Here is a 21037-nt window from a genome sequence, read left to right on the forward strand (position 1 = left end):
CCAGCCTCGGATTGGTAGATTGGAGCATTGGAGGCGCGTCATAGATGACATAGACATGGTCATCTGGAGGCCGTACCTGGGGTGCGAGGAGTGGGAGGACGACGCATTGGAGCTACCATATGTTTTCAGGAGCAGGTATCTAATGGGGCAGACGCCCTATATTCTGGAGAGGCAGCTTGTTGACAGGGTATGCAGGCAGTTTGGGCGGATCCAGCGGATGCCACGGGGCTCGGGCATGTATGCCCGTACGGTCAGAGATCAGGTGCAGTTTGGGCCGCTATTATCATATGATCAGGCGGTGACACAGCTAGCAGAGATGATGCCGATGCCATGGGACATGTGGCCAGAGGTAGATGATGCAGGGATGGACGCAGAGTACTCTGCGTATTTGGCAGAGCATCCGTTTCCCAGGTTGACAGATCCAGCAGAGCCACTAGAGGGAGAGGGTGGAGGAGATGATGATGATGGTGGAGGGGATGGAGGTAGGGGCCGACGGAGGCGGAGGGGAGTGGTGGGAGAGAGGCAAGTAGCACCTCGGAGGGAGGGAGGACAGGAGAGAGCAGCTCTGGTGGTGAGAGGACGGGGTGGACTACCCCTACAGGTACCAGCAGCACAGGGTCCTAGACAGGGACCGAGACAGGTGCAGGGACAGGGACAGGTACAGGCACAGGTACCTATTCAGGCACCTAGACAGGTGCAGGCAGAGGCACAGGGACAGGCACCTGTAGAGGAGGAGCCACAGGCAGAGGCTGAGGGCGGAGATCCTGAGGAGGATGAGCTGTTGAGGCTGCGAGAGATCTGCCAGGGCCAGGCAGATGAGATTGAGGATTTGGTGCGGGAGAGAGATCACCTCAGGATCAGGGTCAGAGACACAGAGCGGGAGAGGGATCAGGCCATCCAGAGATATACTGAGGCCGAGACAGCTCTGAGGGCAGGGAGGCGGGCAACAGAGGATGCAGGGGCAGGCTACGCATATGTCTTGCGAGCCGGAGAGGAGATCGCCTACTGGAGGGATCTATACTATGCAGCTGTGCCAGCAGATCAGCGGGCTAGGAGCTTCCATAGATCGTCGCGCACAGCGACGGCTACAGGAGGGAGTCGCAGGAGGCAGGCATCCAGCGGTGGGGTCATGGGGCCTCCACCACCACCAGAGAGACAGGGGGATCCTGGGGCGGGACCATCTACAGCTCAGACTCCGTCGAGGCTAGGCGGCTCCGAGGGAGGGAGTTCCTCATAGCTATAGTGGGCTCCCATTGTATCAGTATATGTATCACTTCTTGTATTGTAGACACCTGCGGGTGATTCTTTGTAGCCATATGATTCTTTTGACATCATTGTATCATGACACATTGTGATTATATATGAGAGATGATTCATTTTTGCGGCAGCTATATGCATGTGTACCTTATGTGATGAGATGCTTCTATGATGTATATGTTTTATGATATGGATGCTTATATGATGTAATGCAATATATTTTTGTTCTTTTATGTTGTATATGAGATGCATGATGCAAATGTGAATGTATGTAATGCAAATGAATATGATAATGCAAATGATTATTTACATAATGAAAATGTGAGATGTGCTAACATGTGTTATATGCAGGATGTGATGCAATTGTGATATCTATATGTATGTATGAAATGCTTATATGTGATAATGCAGGTGTAACTATATGAAATGCAAATGTTTTTGGTGTGTCATCATACTCAGTCATGTGATAGCGGGCTACGCGGACTCGAGAAGGACAATGGAAGTCAATCAAGAAAGGGGGATGGAAGACAGAAGATATGAACGTGAAAGAGCTTCTTGTGCGTTATCATCATTGAGCTTATTATGGCAAAATAGGTTATGACAATCAAGGCATTTGTTCGACCCAGAAAGTCATTGTACCTGTTTGCATGAAGATAAGACAGTCACAAACAACGAATGCCCTAGTTCATACTAGACTCACAGTGTCCTCATATCCTTGGACAAGTCATAGCATTACTAAAAGACAATCCGCAGACAGCAAATGCAAATAGGTGACGATACCCCATCCTCGCCTTTCTAGTCAAAGACATCCTGGAGATAAAATCTCTAGTCAAAGACATCCTGGAAAAGCTAAAAGACATGTCACCAAAAAGATAAAATCAAAAGAAAACCGAGACTCGACACCAACATCCACTGTAGTCCTCAAGTTTAGTGTCTCTTGTCACTTGTATAAGTCATGTTTGATTGTGGTCACAATGTTTATTTTCACAAAAAGGATAGATAGCACTGAACCATATGTTGTCTGAGTCTGTTGAAAGATTTGATTTTGTTGAAGCTCATTGTTGCTGCTGTGTCTCATTTGAAACTTACTGAATCCATGAAACTGATACTTTATTGCAAAGAAGACGAAACTTTATTGCGGACTGGCGATGCAGATGTTGCTTTATTGCGGATTGTGCGCGGATAGACTTGAAGGAAGCTGGAAGAAACTGTACTCCTCGAAACATGTGATGTTCTCAGTTCCACACCCATTACTAGACGTAGGATTTGCCTTAGTCACAGATAGGATCTGATTTATTATGGATGGAAAGGGAGTGAAAAGGGAGGGTTATGGATGGCTAACCAATCTTGGGTAGATCAATAACAAGCCATGATGGGAATGGGTAAGTTTATTGGTGAGTGAATAGGTTGTGAGTGTGTGCAATGTGAAAGATGAAAGAGAATCCCGAAGGAGGGAGGAGCAAAGTCTCTCTACGCATGGCGCTGGTGACCCAGTTTTCACCATGGTACTTGCCCAGGGCGCCACCGAAGTGGTTTTCACCGTTGGATGAAATTATTTCTCTTTACTTTTTTGATTTTTCAATCAATTTTTTTTGTTGTCACAAGGTGCCTGTTTGCCAGGTTTTCACCAAGTAACGATTTTTTGTTTTATAATTTTTTATTTATTTTTTTTGTATTTTTGAATTTTTTGATTTTTTTTTGTATTTTTGAATTAGGATATTCCAAAGAGCTTATGTGTAGAATCTGCGAAGGTGCATGCTGTTGATAGGATCCTCCAAGGGTTCACCTTCTGTAGTTGAGAGCTGATATGCCCCAGATCCATATACTGCTGTGATGATGTAAGGACCAAGCCAGTTGGGTTCAAATTTGCCCTTCTTATCTCTGTCTTGCTGATTCTTGGGGTTCTCTCTGAGGACTAAGTCACCTACCTCAAATGTGCGAGGCTTGACCTTGTGATTGTAACTGCGACTCATTCTTTGTTGGTAAGCCTTGAGATGATTAAAAACAGTGTGTCGTCGTTCCTCTAGCAGTTCTAGTTCTTGTAAGCGAGAGACCCTGTAGTCTTCATCGTTGATTATGTTTCTCAAGGAGACCCGTAAAGAAGGTAACTCGACCTCAATAGGCAAGATGGCTTTAGCGCCGTAGACAAGTGAGTAGGGTGTAACTCCTGTAGGTGTGCGGACACTGATACGATAGGCCCAAAGTGCGGGATTGAGTTGGACATGCCAGTTACGGCCAGCGTCGTCGACTGTCTTTTTAAGGATTTTGAGAATTGTTTTATTAGACGCCTCAGCTTGGCCATTACCTTGGGGGTAGTATGGTGTGGAGAAACGGTGAGAGATATGGAAGCGCTCACAGAGTTCATGAACATCCTGATTTTTGAAGGGACGCCCGTTATCAGTAATAATGGAAGTAGGAATCCCGTATCGGCAAATGATGTAGTTCAGGATGAAAGTAGCGATTTGTTTCCCAGTAACTTGTGTGAGAGGCACGGCTTCAATCCACTTTGTGAAATATTTTGTGGCTGTGATAATGAATTTATGTCCATTGGAAGAAGGAGGGTGAATCTTGCCTATGAGATCAAGTCCCCATTGACAAAAGGGCCAAGGAGATGCAAGTGGCTGTAATTCCTGTGCTGGTGCATGTATAAGGTCTCCATGAATTTGACACTGCTTACACTTTTTGACAAACTGATATGCATCTTTTTCCATAGTAGGCCAGTAGTATCCAGTCCTGATGAGTTTCTTGGCCAAGGTAGGACCACTAGTATGCGGACCACATATCCCTTCGTGCACTTCTCGTAATGCAATCTGAGCTTCGTCACTCTCTAAACATCTAAGGAGGGTGCCATCTAGACCTCGTCGGTATAGGATATCAGCTAAAATGACGTATCGAGAGGATTGGCAAATGAAAGTGCGGCGTTGGTTGTTCGATAGATCAGGAGGTAAGATATTGTTGCGAAGGTATGTGAATATGGAACCATATAACTGGGATTCAAGACCAACAACACATATCATTTCTGTAGGAGTGATCTCATATGAAGGAATCAGCAGGTTGTCTACCAGGAACTCATAGCAGGTCTCATTTTGCGGTAGATCAATGAGCGAAGCAATTGTAGCCATGGCATCAGCAGCACGATTCTGTTCTCTTGGTATCTGCTCAAACTCTATCTTTGCAAAGTGCTATTTCAGATCATCTACCAGTTGTTTGTAAGGCATTAGCTTTTCATCTTTTGTTTGATAATCATCAGTTACTTGACGGATGACCAGTTGAGAATCCCCAAAAACATGAAGCTCTTGGATCTTCCACTGAACTGCAATTCTTAGCCTAGTTGTTAATGCCTCGTATTCTGCCATATTGTTGGTGCAAGGAAATGATAAGCGGTATGACTTTGGTATAGAATCGCCTTGAGGAGTTATAAAGAGTATACCCGCTCCTGCCCCATGCTGTGTGTATGAACCGTCAAAGTATAGTTGCCATGGCTTTGCAGGTGATATTGTTAGAATGGACTCATCTGGAAATTCTGACTGTAGAGGAACATCATCTATCATGGGAGCATCTGCCAATTGATCTGCAATTGCTTGTCCTTTTATAGCTTTTCTATCCACGTATTCAATGTCGAATTCACTCAAGATCATTACCCACTTGGCTAGCCGCCCAGTAAGTGTAGCTTTGTTGAGAAGATATTTTAGTGGATCAATTCTGGCACTCAACTTAGTCTTGTGAGTGAGCATATAATGTCGTAATTTTTGTGAAGCGAAGACCACAGCGAGACATGCACGCTCAATTGGTGTATAGTTCAGCTCATATCCCACCAATGTGCGACTGATATAGTAGACTGCTTTTTCCTTGCCGTCAGGTATTTGATGTGCTAAAAGTGCCCCCAGTGCTGTTGGAGTAGCTGATATGTAAAGTAGCAATGGTTGATCTGGAATTGGTGGCATCAAAACTGGCGGGTTCAAAAGATAGTCTTTAAGTGCCTGAAAAGCTTGTTGACAGTTCTCATCCCATTTGAACTTGATGTTTTTGTGTAGCAGGTGCTGGAAAGGATTACACTTATCTACAAGTTGTGCTATGAATCTTCGCATGGACTGGAGTCTCCCTTGTAAAGACCGAAGTTGACTGATATTCTTGGGTGGCGGCATGTCTAAGATAGCCTTGACTTTTGCTGGATCAGCTTCTATTCCCCTTTTAGACACAATGAATCCTAGGAGCTTCCCGGAGGTTACTCCAAAGACACATTTCTTAGGATTTAGCCTTACCTTGTACTTTTCCAACCGATCAAAAGCAACTGAAAGTATGTCCAAGTGTGTATTTCTGTCTATTGATTTAACCAAAAGATCGTCAACATAATCTTCCACGGTTATGTGCATGAGATCATGGAAGATAGTAGTCATAGCTCGTTGATACGTGGCACCTGCATTTTTCAGCCCAAAGGGCATGACATTCCAGCAGAAGGTTCCCCATGGACAAGTGAATGATGTTTTATGTTGATCTTCGGGTGCTATCCTGATTTGATTATATCCAGAAAATCCGTCCATTAAGGATAACATCTCATGGCCTGTTGTGAGATCAACAATTAAATCAATGTTTGGTAATGGGAAATCGTCCTTTGGACAAGCCTTGTTGATATCCCTGAAGTCTGTACATATTCGGATGCTGCGATCTGGTTTGCTAACAGGTACTAAGTTGGAAATCCATTCGGGATAATCAATTGGACGTATGAATCCGACATCCAGTAATTTCTCCAGCTCTGCCTTGACTAATAATGCCACTTGTGGATGCATTTTCCTCAATTTCTGCTTTACTGGTTTTGCCCCCGGTTTGACTGTTAAATGATGCATTACTAAATCCGGGTCTAGTCCAGGCATATCAGCATAAGACCATGCGAAGTTGACTTGTCGTTCCTTAAAGAAGCTTATGAATCTTGCTTTCTCGGCCTCTGTCAATGATTGAGCCAAAAATATGTTATGTGGAACCTCTGTTGTACCAATGTTTGTCTTTATAGTCTCCTCTACCACCATGGATGATTTTTCCTCGTATGATGCTGGGAGAATGTCAAGCCTTCCATCTTCGGGCGCCTCAGAGAGGTTTTCACCCTCAGATACGTCCTTTCTTTTTACTTTTTTAGAGTCAGATAGCGCCACAGTGTGGTTTTCGCCATAAGACCCTTGTTTTGTTTTTATTTTCACATTTTTGCGACTAGAAGGCCCGACACCCTCACCAAAGTATGCCATGTTATTTAGCTCTATGGGGTATCCTGCTTTATGGTCTCCAAGAGGAAGATCATCGCGAATGCCAAGATAATCGACAATAGCTTCGTCATTTTGAAATGTATCAAGTTGTGCTGGTCCATCCTGATCCCAGTCAATGAGTTGGGGGTGAACGAGGGGAAGGTCTTTAGTGTTTTTAGAGTCCGCAAGGCTAATAGTGAAGATGTGGTTATATTCAAGTATGTCCAGATAGTCATTGAGGTCGTCAATGGCACTCTCCTCATCAGTTTCGATCGTGAGTGAGTCCAAATTATCATCACTAGTAGCACCCTCAGGGACAGGTGTCCTCATCCTATGTGATCTTGACCTAGGGCTTTGAAACGTCGACTGTGCGGGATCCTTATGGGTCGGTTCTTGACCAACTCTGAATTTCTTGTAAAACTCCTCCTCCTCTGTAGGTTCCTCTGGCTCTCTAAATGTCTCGTTGAGCTCATAGTCGCTGGAGGATTTGTCTGAACCCCATTCCCATTCATTGGAATCTGTAGAATAGTCATCTTCTTGTTGAACTTCAGCCACTTTGACTCGCCATATCTGTTTTGTTCTTTTATTGTGAATCTTGGGATTTAGAAAACCAAGCCCCTTGGAGCGTTCCCTTCTTGTAGTTAGCTCAGGTTGTAAAGGCTCCATGACACCTTCTTTGCGTAGTCCAAGAGGACTTTTTCCATCATACCCGAATCTTTGCAGAATTTTGAAACCTTTGCCATAGTTCTCACAGGGTATTATAATTTGATCATGTGTATCCTCTTCAGCGTCCTTATATAGCATTTTATATAAATTTTCTTCCTCTAGTTCGCCCCATTTTTGAAAGACGGTAGGATCCCATTTGAGTAGCATGAGGGAGATTTGCTTATTAGGATGTGGCCTCCCATATTCCTTGGGGGAGTTCATGACTTGTCGTAAGAACATTGTTTGATTCAGAGTGTATTCTCCCATGCCTTTGTCTTGAAACTTGGCTCTAAGTTCACCTTGTTTGGATGTCGAGGGCTTTAATGACTCAGGATCAATATATGCTGAAGAAGGAGTAGCCTCACGATTGCTGGGAATGATAGTCTCAGTATGTGATCTCAAGTTATTGCAATATATGAATGTATTTGGATCACCATTGACCGTTACCTCGACTCCATTATGAGGAAACTTAATGCATTGGTGGTATGTTGATGGGACTGCCCTCATTTCATGAATCCACGGACGTCCTAGCAATATGTTATACGTGAGGTCTAGATCCAGGACTTGACAAACCACGTCCTTTATGACTGGCCCTATTCTTAGTGGTAAGATGACCGTGCCCTTGGACGAACGCTCTTCATCATCATAAGCCTTAATAGTGATTTGGTTTGTAGAATTCACAGCTTTGTCAGAATATCCCAATTGTCTGATGGTGCTCAATGTACAAATATTAAGACCTGCTCCTCCATCTATCAGGACTCGTTTTATTCGGTGTTTATGTATGAAGGCTTCAATGTGTAGAGGTGCATTATGAGGCTGACTTATGGAGGCATCATCGACTTCTGTGAATGTGAGGGAGTGTGGAACAGATAAGTATCCCACCATGGCTTGAAACTGGTCCACGTTCAGATCAGTAGGGACAGCAGTATCTCTCAAGGTTTTATCAAGGATAGCTTTATGTGCAGGAGATATACGTAATAGCTCAAGAATAGATATGAGCGCAGGTGTCTTCCCTAGTTGTTCTACAAGGTCGTACTCAGGCTTGGTTGATGAAAGATTGGTATTCTTAGTAGAGGTGCCTGGCAATGTGATCTTACCTCGACGGGTTGTAACATGACATTCAGAGGTAGATGCGGACGAAGATCCCACACCTTTTAGGACAATTTTGGGTCTTTGAGAAGGATTCTCAGGATTTTTGTTTTTGATAGTAATGGTAGAAATATGATTGTCCATTGAGATGTGATTAATAGTGGAATCATAATTGTAAGATGCTCTAGTGTAATTGGCTTGATCATCTGTGACTTTGCCTTTTCCCTTGTCATGTTTTGGGAATGGTTCCTTAAACACCTCATGCTCTTGGTTAGATGAATGTCCCTCAATCTCAATATCTCCTCTATCAATGAGATCTTGTACAATGTTTTTCAATCGATGGCAATTACTTGTCTTATGACCCTTGCTCTTATGAAATTCGCAAAATTCATCATCATTCCACCAATTCGGTTTTACCTTTGGTTCATATGGAGGAAAATCTGGGACCGTGATCACTTTGTTTGCTACAAGCTTTTTGAATACTGATTCAAGTGGTTCTCCCAATGGAGTATACTTCCTTCGTGGTTTAGCAGCCGTTTGATTGTTCACTTGATTGTTGGTAGAACTTGATCCAGAAAAGACGAACTTGGGTCTCACTGTGTTGGCATCAACAACACCATCATTAACTGTGTTCTTGTTCTTGTTCCAAAATTTTGGTTTGTCCTTTCCTTTGAAGTCCTCTTTGTTTTCTTTGAATAGCTTGATAACTCCTTGTTCAATTAAGACTTTTTCTGTTGCTAGGCCCTTTTCAATGACATCCTTGAATGTAGACAAACAAGCTTTTCTGAGATCATAGCCAATAGCTTTATTAACGTTTTGTGTGAACATCTCCACCATTTGTTTTTGCGGGATCTCACAAGAGCATCTGCTAGCTAAGTTTCTCCATCTTTGTAAAAATGTTGTGAAAGATTCTCCTTCCTTTTGTTTTGTATTGCACAAGGTAGTAACTGAGACATCTGTTTCAATGTTGTAAGAGAAATGCTGAATGAATGCCTCTGCTAAGTCGCCCCATGACTTAATACCGGGAGGTAATTGAGAAAACCATTCCATCGCTTGATCTCCTATGCTCTGTGGGAACAACCTCATTAAGTATGTTTCTTCTGCGGCTACCTCAATGCAAGCTGTGAAGAATTGTCTTATATGTGCCTTGGGGTCTCCTCTCCCTCTATATTTGTCAAATTTTGGTGTTACAAAGTGCGGAGGAAACGGAGGCATTGGAATGCTCTTATCGAAGGGATAAGGGCATATATCTCTCATAGTATATGTGGGTTTTGATGTGCCCATGTCTTCCACTTTCTTTTGTAGATCTCTAATTTGTTGCTCCAAATTATTTTTGGGAGGAGATGGATTTCTTGTAGCATATCCCATGTTTGAAACACCCATTTGAGGAGGAGCTTGCTGCATATATGGATGATACTGATCGTAGACATGTCCATATGGAGGTCTATATTGTTGCGACATATATGGAGCACTTGGCATAACTTCTTGTTGAGGGACCCCATATCTGTTTTGCGTATATAAACCATATTCAATAGGCCTTTCATTTTCCATTGTGTTGCCCCCAATTTTGACATGAGGTCTCCTTGTGTCAAAATTTTGAGGATGTCCTTGTGTATCCACTTGTCTTAATTGACCCATATCTTGAGCATGTGTTTGAGCATAAGGCCTCCATGATGGTCTTTGAGTGTAAGTATCATATATTTGAGCTTGTGTATGTGGGATTGCTGGTTTTTGAAGCAAAACTGATGGTGACTCCGGCATCATATTATTTGGTCCTCCACTATTTGGTCTCCTTTGATCCATGTTAGGTTGAGTTTGTTGTGAAGGTCTACTTTCCATAAGTTGAGATAAGTCAAAATCATGCGGTATTTTGGCTCCACTTTGTGCCATCATGTTTAGAAAATATTGACGATCTCTCCTCATTATCTCTTCAACCAATCTATTGAATTGAGGGTCCATTATAGATTCTTGTATGTCTGCTGATAGTATTGAAGAATTGTCCACTGTGTCATTGTGTGTAGCATTGTTTATAGTGTTTGCGCTTTCCACATTTGGATTGTGTCTATAAACATTCATGTCTGGTAATGTAGTGTGCTCAGGATTGTAGAATACATCATTGTCATACTCATAAGAACTCATGTTTACGGATTCTTGAGCTTCTTTAGCTATTCTCTTAGATTTTTGAAGGTGGGTTTCAACCATGAACTAGGTGTTAGACCAATATGTGAGAGACTAGACGAAAATGACAAGAGTATGGAAGACCAAGAGTTGTATGGAGTGTAAATGAATCTTGAGGTGTACTTGCAATGTCCAAAGTGTAAGACCAAGTATGTAAGTAGTAGAGTAGGTGTGACTTCCAAAGAGAGGATAGTTTCTCTTGATGAGGTAAGCTGACCTTGACTCTAAGTAAGACCAAATGAGACCCAAAGGTAAGAAACCTTGATGAGGGACCACTCAACAAAGTGTAGTTGTATGTAGTGTGTTGACCAAGTATGATGAGGACAAGCAAGTGACCTTTTGACTCAAGTTTAAACAATTGTGAATGTAAAATGAGGTATGAAGCAATGATGGACTGTGTAAGACCTTGGAACAGGCTGAATGCTAGATTAAACCTGAAGAGACAACCTAGGAAGCTCAAATATGCCGAAACTGATTTTCTTTGTTGGCTTGACTGTTAAAGTTTTCAAATCCTGACACAGACGCCTCTGTATACTTCACAGACGCGGTTTTAAGACACAGACGCTACTCTGTTTGACGCAGACGCTGTTAAAAACACAGACGCTATTCTGTACTTCACAGACGCGCTTATCCGACACAGACGCGGTTTGAACAGACACAGACGTGTTTCTGTAACCTTAGTGCAATTTTTCCTATCTGTGAAGTTGTTTTGTTGTGACCAAATCTGATTTTTCGACTGTTTTTCGTGACAAGAGGACACAGTGTTGATGACTCAATGTTTGCAGACTGTTTAGACTCCAAAAATTGTGTTGTTTGATGTAAAAAGTTTTTGCATACACTTGAAGACACAAAAGACACAATGTTTTGCTGTTTTGTTTTGAGTGTTTGAGTGTTTAGCATAAGACAAGCACAAATCTTAGGGCTGGCCAAGACAATAGTTGTTGATCCCACATAGGGTTTTACCCCCAAGGCTACGCTATTCAGAGCGGATACTTAGATGCTTGACCTCACTGGCTCCACCCTCGGCACTCACTTCTCGGGTCAGCCAAGCATCAGTCCCCATGAAAACTCCCCATGGCGAACTTTGTATCTCTACTAAGAACCGTATGTGTGTGGGCCGCTACCAGAGGTCCGACCTCCTGCCTCAACAACTAGAAGGATTTGGGCATCTAAAACAAAGAGGTGCTAGTAAGGGCATCCGCTCGTGTGGCCATACATGCGGCACTTTCAGCTTTGTAAATACAGAAGGCTCCCAGCCGGTAGGGGTTACGCCCTACAAATGATCAAATAAATTTGATCAAACGGGTTTATGGGGAGACATAGTGTCGGTATGAACTAATTAGCACACGTTATCCATAGTTTTCACCATGAATACATTTGATTATAGTGGTTTGGATGAGGTGGGTTTTCCTCGCTACCACTTGGGTCGTTCTCTTCTCACTAGTAGTCCTAATGACCACACGGGAAGACAGGCCCTCTAAAGAGTAAACAAAAAGAGCCTATTGCTCAAGACACAAAAGACAATGATTCAATTTTAGTGCACCAATTGAAGTGTTTGCTAAGCTATGAAACAAGGCACACAATAAAAATTACAAAACCCTAGCTAAGGCCCTGCAACAAAATTTTTAGTAGTTTGGGTTGTTTCAAATGATAACCCCTTCCTGCAAGCACACAAGTTAGGTAAATTTTAGAAAACCCAAAAAGACTTTGTGAAAAGGGGCCTTCAACAAAACGTATTTAGCCTCCAAAGCAAGCTGCACACAACCAGGTTAGCTAGATCTGCAAGGCTTAGCCGAAAATAAACCAGATCTGAAACCCTAAGTACAAAATTCGAAAACCCGAATCGAAGGAACTTGAAAAAGTTGCAAAACAGAAAGCACAAACGCCTTTATACCAGACACAGACGCGTCTGAACTACACAGACGCAGTTCTATAGTTCACAGACGCGATCAGAGACCACAGACGCCTCTCCCTAACGTAGACGCGATAAGATCAGTCACAGACGCGGTTAAAATTCTCAGACGCGATTCCAGAAACCTGCAAAAATAAAAATCTGGCAAAAACACAGGCGTGATTCATGATATCACAGACGCTTCTGAAACACAAAAACGCGATCTGAACACTCGCAGACGCGGAAAAAAAAACCTAAAATGTCGTCGAAATCGTCCGATCTGCAACTTCAAAAATGCAAAATCTGCAACAAAAATGTTAAATGCAAAGGGACAAGGGTCCCACCGGGCGTGCCAAAATGTGTATGGTGAAAATAGATAACAAATAACAACAATATTGAAAGACTAAAATGGATTCAACCACTAAACCCTAGCCTAACAATGAACAAAGATCCACCATAACATATGAAGATAACCTAAGACAATGCAAAATAACTCAAAATCATAAAGATTATACCATCACATGTCCAATAGGGTTTTGATCTCCATTCTTCCTATCTCCATTGATCTTGTTTGATATGCTTGCTCTCAGATTTTTGTATGCACAAGAGCTCAACAAAGAACGGAATGTGGTTGCAAGTAGGATCGTAGTGTAGCCAAGTACTCCAAAATCAGTCATTAGTCATTAGGGTTTGACAATGAAGGAAGCATCTCCTTAAATAGAAGACACAATAAGAAATGGAGGGTTAAGATTGAGAGGTGTAAAAAGAGAGGTCGGCTAGGATTAGGGGGTAGGTAGAAGAAATACCAAAATAATGAAAGAGGTAGGTAGTGTATGAATTAGGAAATGAATGACATGTGTCATGTGTAAAAAAGGATAATGAATTAATTAAATAAATAAAGATTTATTTAATTAATAGAAGAAGTAGGACAATTAAATAAATAAAATATTTATTTAATTTAGGAAAAGGATAATTTAAATAAATAAATGTATTTATTTAAATGAGAAATAAGGCTAGAAGAGGATAAATGAATTAATTAAATAAATAAAGATTTATTTAATTAATAGAAGAATTAGGCTTAGATAATTAAATAAATAAAATATTTATTTAATTAGACATGACAATTTTGGGTGTCTACAATATCAACCCTAATCATCTCACCACAGACTTATGTCTTCACAGCTCCCCTGTTATGATATCTCGCCCACCTCTTCCTCAATTGCCAACTATTGATCCACCTATAGTTGACTCATCACTTTGGGATCGAGACCTGGAAGAAGGTGAAATCAATGAGGTGCCCCCTCAGAAAGAGCAACCCAGACTGAATAATTTGCCATCATCTAGCTCTCTCATCCCACCAGAGAGGCTAAGTCTTTTGAGCTCTTCCCCTTTAATGGAAGCCACCTCCTCCTCTAAGCAATCAGAGAGGGATAGGCCTCCCCTAAATCCAGGAATGGCACCTATGCAGGGTCAACCAATCTCTCAAGAATTGAGACCTTTGAGGGGTCAGAGGTCCACCCTCCATCTGTGATGGTTGTTTCAGATTCAATTACAGAATCTGAGAGTGATCGAGTTGCTAGGGAAGTTAATATCATTGCCAATTTCATAGGGGAAGAAGTAGTAAATGACCTCATGAACCAACTAGTTGATGAAATCTATGATGATGAGGAGGTGGAGAGACAAAGGGATCTCTTGGTCAAAAATCTAGTGGATGTTTCCAGAGTCGACTTAGAAACAGATGAACTATTTATAGCATTAGATAACTTAGAAAATGATAACCCAAATACTCTAGGCATTCTCAGCTCTAACAGAAGCAAAGACTCTCCTGACTATGCTAAACACAGTAAGAGGAGAGGCAGGAAATCCCTGGTTGAACTAAGATCAAAGGATGGAGATGCCAAGGGTCAGTCTAAAATATCTACTCTTTTTAATGCAGGGGAGGGGAAGTTCCTCCCCACAGAGCCATGAAAATCATTACATGGAATGTTAGGGGTCTGAATGCCCCTAACAAACAGTGCATCTTAAAGCGCCGCATCTTTGATTCTAAACTAGATATAATGTTAATCCAAGAAACCAAAATGAACTCCTTTGAGATTGTCCTTTTTAAGAAAAAACTAGGCGTTAGACAGCTAAAGCATTCCCCTGCTACAGGGGCCTCAGGGGGCTTAGCTATCATTTGGGACTCTAGATTCACCTCGTTTACACCTTTAGAGATTAAGCAAAACTAGATGGGAGGAGAAGTAGTAAGCTATAAAAATAACCTAAGATTCAAATTGATTAACGGTTACGGCCCTATCCAAAATAGGGATAAGGCTAGAGTGTGGGTGGAACTTGAGTTTTTCCTTAAAAGTTTCCCAAATGATGTGTGCATCAGTGGGGGAGATTTCAATGCTATCACTACGGTAGCAGACAAAAGAGGAGGTAGCAACAAACTTCCTCTAGCAGCTGCAGATTTCAATCATTGGATCAATAGGAACTCCCTGTAGGAAATCCAGACGACAGAGAATGCCTTTAACTGGAACAACAAAACCCCTCCCTTTATCAGGATCTGACCATTTCCCACTCCAACTAAACTTATTATCTGACCACTCCCCTAAAAAACGTCCCTTCAAGTTTGAGAGCATGTGGTTCAGAGATGACAACTTTTTAAACTTAATTGAGAATTGGTGGAGAAGCTTTGTTTTCTTTGGTTCGAAGATGTTTATTATCACAAGTAAGTTAAAGCTTATCAAAAGGAAGCTCTTAGAATGGAACAGGACTAATTTTGGAAATATTTTCGATAAAAAACTCCTAATAGAAAATGATCTTAAGAATGTTAACACCGAGGTTCTTGAGAAGGGTATGGATGAACATCTCTTCCTCAAAGAAAAGGCTCTACTTTCTGAGTATGAAAAGATACTCTCAAATGAAGAGATCTTTTGGAAACAAAAATCGAGGGAGACTTGGTTGAGTGAGGGGGAACCGAAATACTAAGTTTTTCCACAATAGTACTAAGCAGAGGCGATGGGTCAATCAAATTTCTAAAATTAAGAATTGTCAGGGTTCCATCCTGTCTGATCCGGATGATGTTGCCTCCGAGGCAGCAAGGTTTTTTGATAAAATCTTAAACAATATTGAAGGCTCCAACCTCAGAGGCCAACTCAATATTATCAAGAATCTTCCAAAACTCATTAACGATGACCACAACAAAATCCTGTCAAAGAAATTCTCTGAGGAGGAGGTTAAATCTGTCCTTATGAAGATGAATCCCGATAAGGCCCCGGGCCCAGATGGCTTCCCCACTAGCTTTTTCCAAAAATGTTGGGGTTTTATGGGGTCAGAGATCATGGACGCCATAGAAGGTATTAGGAACTCTGGTAAGATTCTCAAAGAAATCAACAATACCTTCTTAGCTCTCGTCCCCAAAAAAGAGAATCCTGAAAGCTTTAATGACTTCAGACCAATAGCCCTTTGCAACACTTTGTACAAACTCTTAACCAAAACCCTAGCAGCCAAACTCCAGAATCTTCTCCCCATTATCATTAGTGAAGAACAAACCGGTTTCGTAGCAGATAGATCAATCTATGATGGGTTTATTATAGCCCAAGAGGCCATTCATTCGGTCTAGCTCAACAGGGCCCCAAGTATGCTAGTCAAATTAGACATAAGCAAAGCTTATGACAAAGTTGATTGGTGCTTCCTATGTAAATGCTTAGAGGCCTTTGGATTTTCCAAATCTTGGATCAACCTAATCTTTGAATGTATATCCACCCCCAAATTCTCAGTCGTGGTTAATGGTTCCCCAGAGGGTTTCTTCAACAGCTCAAGAGGGCTCAGGCAAGGTGATCCTATGTCCCCCTTCCTCTTCATCATCATGGCTGAAGCCCTAGGTAGATCCATTTCTAAGGCCAAAGAGGAAGGTGGGATCCAAGGAATCCCCATTACCAGCGGCCTCCCTCCCTTTACCCACCAGCAATTTGTCGACGACACGATGCTCTTTGGGCAGGGAAGTGTAAGGGAGGCGAGCACCTTCAAAGGCATCCTTAATTCCTATATGCTAGCCTCGGGTCAAGAGGTGAATCTGGCCAAGTCTGCAGTTTTTGTTCAACATAGACCCCTCCTTAGGTAAAGTGATCTGCAATGTCCTGGAGATTAGTGAAGGAACTCTTTCTTGCAAATACCTAGGCATTCCCCTTGACAAGGGTAGAAGACCCTCCAAATTATGGGACAACTTGGTGGATAAAATCAAGTCTAGGATTAACACTTGGAAAGGAAAATGGCTCTCATCTGCAGGTAGAGCAACCTTGGTTAGATCGGTCTTGTTAGCTATACCCATTTACCAGCTCTCCTGTCAATATTTATCTTCTTCTAAACTAGTAGAGCTCAACAAGCTTCTCAGGACTTTCTTTTGGCAAGGTGCTAATGACAATCGTAAAATATCATTGGGTAAGTGCACAAAGATGGTGGTCAAAAAGGGGGTATAAGTGGACACTTTTTTTTTCTGAAATCAAGTGAGTCTGAACTTAGAGGCAAAATTTGAAAGTCATCCACTCAAGATATGAAGATAATCAAAGAATAAATATTGTAGTACTCTGAATCTATTTTCCAAACTACTAAACTTTTTCAAAACTGGATAAGATTAAGGGGGTCAAATCCTTTGCGCACGAAAAACTGACCCTGTTTTTTTTTCTGTAAAATATAACATAGTGTCTGACGTGCACATCAAAAAAGTCATAGTTAGATTTAGTATTTTGACAAATCCTTTGGTAAAATGATAGTTAAGAGTGAGCACTAGAAGATGTGTATTTTTTTGTAATTTTTTTTTGAGTATGTTTTTTTTTATGATTTTTCCAATCGAGCACATCTTGAAAATTTGGTACCTGTTAGTGCGCGAAGCATAAGTTGCACTAAACAAGTCAAAAATACAATTTTTTTTTTAAAATTGTAAAGAATCAAGTGCACTACAATAATATATAAAGTTTTTAAAATTTGGATACATATATCAAAAGTTATTCAAAAAATGGTGCACCTATGTTTGTGAGAACTATGGAGACACTAGTAAAAGAAATTCAATAATAATATGTTATTGTTGTTCAAATTGAAAATAAATTATATGGTTAGAAAGTTCAGAAGATGGGTGAAAATATGGTGGCAATTTTAGAAATACCCACTTTATGAAGTGTAAACCTGATGATGACAAATTCGATAAACCAAGTTGATAAAATAAAACACGTAAAAAATGAGAGAAATGGAGGGAAATCAAACTTCCAATCCGTAGCTTTGTCATCCAGGCCTATTTCCAAGCCTAAACAGTCAAAAGCGCGTACGGGGCATGTATAGTGTAAGCAGCGCGTACGCGCTTGTTTCCCTATAAACAGCGCGTACGCGCTATTGTATAATATGATATTCTATGTATAATATGTGTATATACATATAATATATGTAATATATAATATGTGTATAATATGACATTGTATATATAATATGTTTATATACATTTTGTAGTCACATAAATCTGTCCATTTTAATAAAATGAATATTTCGTATTTATTTGATTAAAAATCCACTAGCCATCGATTAATTAAATTAATATTTAATTAATTCATCTTCAAACATTCTTCTATTAATTAAATAAATTATTCAATTTATTTTAATTAATTCATTATACCAAATTCACAATCAATTAAATGAATAAATTCTATTTATTTAATTTAATCTCCCTTTTCCTCTTTTAAATAAATTAAATAAAACATTTATTTAAATCATTTATACCCCCACTTGCATTTTCCTACAAATGCAACTTGCACCTATTAATTGAAATAAATTAATTTTATTTTAATTAAAATCCTATTTTCCCTCACCCACCAAATCCACTTGCAATCCTAACCCCCTTCTAGATTCTTCTAACCCCTTCCTAATTAGCCTAATCCATCCCCTAATTATTGTCACATTCCTAAGCAACTTGAAGTCATTTCTCAAAGACTTCAAAGTCTTTGAAAAACATTTAATGCTTTATGTGTTCAACAATTTAACCTCCAAAGTCTTCCAAACCATTAATGGCTCTTACATGACCATTAATGGCTCTTACATAACCATTTATGGTTAACTCAACTTGCACTCATGGGTCTCCTCAAGCATTTATTGCTTTGACCATGGTTATCCCTTTTGCCTTTGCACAAGAGTTTATCCATTGGATAAAAGCTTTATTCTTTGAATAAAGAATTTATTCACTCAACCCAACCTTGACCTTAACCCCCAAGTTGACTCCCAAGTCATGTCAAGCATTAAATGCTTATTCCCTCTCCTCTCAACCTATCTCATATTGACACTTGTCATCTTGAGATTGGGTTGAAAGCCATCACATGGATTGAATATCATTCAATCCTGACCCTTGTTGAGATTATTCAATCTCAACCATCCATTGCTCCATTTTTTCTATAAATAGAGTCCATTTCTTCATATTCTAGATCCTGAAAACTTGTATGCATTTAATCTATAGTGAATTCTAGAGAGCATTTAGCATTTATATTTACTCTTTTGGATTAAAATCAACACTAGACTAGATAATAATCTCATTTTCTATCTTGTTCACATTTGCATAGTATTTTAGAGTAATCATCTACAATCTTGAACCTCCATAAGCATCCATAGTGCAAAAAGCTGCTGAGAGCTACACTAATTTGGAACTTGGAGAGGGGAGAAACAAAGGAGAAGGAGCTAAGAGCATGGTAGAAGGCATTTGGAGATGTCTTCTTGCATTTACATTCGTAGTTAAATGTTTTACTTTGTTTTTAGTGTCTCTTTTGATATGCCTACTTAGATTAGTCTTTGATTGAATAACACTAACAATTTCTTGTGTTTTTGTGTGTTATACAACCACAAGCCTTTGTCTAACCATTGTGTATTTTGCAGAGCATCACATATAATATATTAAACATATATATACACATGTAAGTGTATCATCTCTCCCTCTCAAACGCATACAAGGTCTCTCTCTCTCTCTCTCTCTCTCTCTCTCTCTCTCTCTCTCTCTCTCTCTCTCTCTCTCTCTCTCTCTCTCTCTCTCTCTCTCCATACCCCATCCTTCTATAGAAGTAAGTGAATTTATTTCTTATCTACAACTTCCGCTTTGATTTTTATCATGTATCCTCTCCTAAAAAAATTGACTGATAGATTTTTGTGTGTATATTGAATAGGAGGAATAGGGTTTGAAATTGAACCACAGGTGTATTACCGTGACAAACAAGGAAACCTGTAGCAATATTCTTCTCGAATGTGTTTTTAATGAGCAGAGCAGATGTGGAAAATAGTGTCAACAAAACAACATGATGAGTCAGAGTACCTGCAATATGTTTTTCAAAAGAAAACAATAGGTAGGAAGAGAAAGAGGGAGAGTAACACAGATGATGTCCTATCGAATGATAGTGGTGGGTATGCGAGAGTTCCCATGTTGTTACACAATGCCTATCACCTAAAGAAATTAAAATTTGTTTTATGCATGGCAGTGGTAGTATATGATGATCATCGCTTGTCAAACAGCTTGGAACGGTACATACACATGAAAGAAATCAAGTGTGTAATTCCTATAGTCACAATTGAGATTAGTCTTATAACCTTGCAAATTTAATAGCATCATATGTTTTAGAACTTAGGCAGTACTCTTAGGGTTAGGTCAAGCTCTTACACTTGCTTTTTAGTGAAGGCTCGTTGTTTGTTCACTTGGAGTCTCATTGTATGATGTTCTATTCATAACTTCAAATTTAATATATCATTTTATTAGCCCACCATATGACCCCTTAGGTGTCATTAGAGGTTGTATTGTTTCCTAAGAGGTCATATGGTATCCTGTGACCCCTTAAGACCCCTCCTCTTTCCCTCCCCACTACTCTCTCTCTCTCTCTCTCTCTCTCTCTCTCTCCCTTCCTCCATACCCCTTCTTCTCTCCCACCCCCCCTCTTCTCTCTCCCTCTCCCTCCCTCTACCTCTCTCCCTCTCTCTACCTTCCCTCCCTTGTCTCTCTCTCTCCCTCTCTCTCCCTCTCTCTCTACCTGCAATATATTTTTCAGAAGAAAACAACAGGTAGGAAGAGAAAGAGGGAGAGTAACACATATGATGTCTTGTAGAATGATAGTGGTGGGTATGCGAGAGTTCCCATGTTGTTACACAACGCCTGTCACCTAAAGAAATTAAAGTTTGTTTTATGCATGGCAGTGGTAGTATATGATGATTATTACTTGTCAAAAAAATTGGAACGGTACATACCCATGAAAGAAATCAAGTGTGTAATTCCTATAGTCACAATCGAGATCAGTCTTATAACCTTGCAAATTTAATAGCATCATATGTTTTAGAACTTAGGCAGTACTCTTAGGGTTAGGTCAAGCTCTTACACTTGCTTTTTAGTGAAGCCTCGTTGTTTGTTTTCTTGGAGTCTCATTGTATGATGTTCTATTCATAACTTTTAATTTAATATATCATTTTATTAGCCCAGCATATGACCCCTTAGGTGTCATTAGAGGTCGTATTGTTTCCTAAGAGGTCATATGGTATCTTGTGACCCCTTAAGACCCTTCCTCTTTCCCTCCCCCTACTCTTCCCCTCTCCCTCTCTCTCTCTCTCTCTCTTCCTCTCCCTCCCCCTACCTCTCTCCCTCTCTCTACCTCTCTCTCTCTCTCTCTCTCTCTCTCTCTCTCTCTCTCTCTCT

The sequence above is a fragment of the Cryptomeria japonica genome, chromosome 9, assembly GCF_030272615.1.
Source record: "Cryptomeria japonica chromosome 9, Sugi_1.0, whole genome shotgun sequence".
NCBI lineage: Eukaryota > Viridiplantae > Streptophyta > Pinopsida > Cupressales > Cupressaceae > Cryptomeria > Cryptomeria japonica.